This window comes from Austrofundulus limnaeus, unplaced genomic scaffold (genome assembly GCF_001266775.1).
Source record: "Austrofundulus limnaeus strain Quisiro unplaced genomic scaffold, Austrofundulus_limnaeus-1.0 Scaffold2124, whole genome shotgun sequence".
In the NCBI taxonomy this organism is placed as follows: Eukaryota; Metazoa; Chordata; class Actinopteri; order Cyprinodontiformes; family Rivulidae; genus Austrofundulus; species Austrofundulus limnaeus.
In genome coordinates, this window is record NW_013954526.1 from 12,297 (window position 1) to 12,936 (window position 640).

Here is a 640-nt window from a genome sequence, read left to right on the forward strand (position 1 = left end):
CCAAACATGGCATGAGTTTCCGTGCAAGTTTTCAGGTTTGTGTGTAGGACTGACCAGTTTTTGGAGCAAAGATGTAGTACCAAACCTCATCCCCCACCTGAAGTTCATCTTGCAAGGCTTTCTGCTCGTAGTAAGCTTTGCGTACTTCTGCCGTTTTCTCTAAGTATTAATGAGCAAAGGAAAAAGTGTTTTTCAGGTGTTTGTTAAGTCAGTCACAGTGGTGTGGGTGGTTGTTAATGGCTTTGCCTGGTTGGTAGAGCAGATGTAGAGGGTTACCTGTCTACCCGTCATTGTCTCAAATGGGGAGACACCAGACTCATGAGGTGTTGCAAAAATGGCCATGAGTACTAATGTCCTGGAGTCTCGTGTCAACCGTGCGTACGCACAAAAACTCCGGATGTATCAAAACTCAACTGAATGTGGAAATGTGCGCAGCCCCACACCAATTCCAGGGCTGGTGTCACATGGTTCTGTGGTTCTGGTTCCACTGGAGACACTTAGAGGTGATTCTGAAAAACTGTTCATCATGTGAAAATGATTATTGTTCACAGCAGACATACATGATTAACAATTATTACATCCACATGATTAAAAATTATTACATCCATATGATTAACAGTTATTACATCCACATGATTAA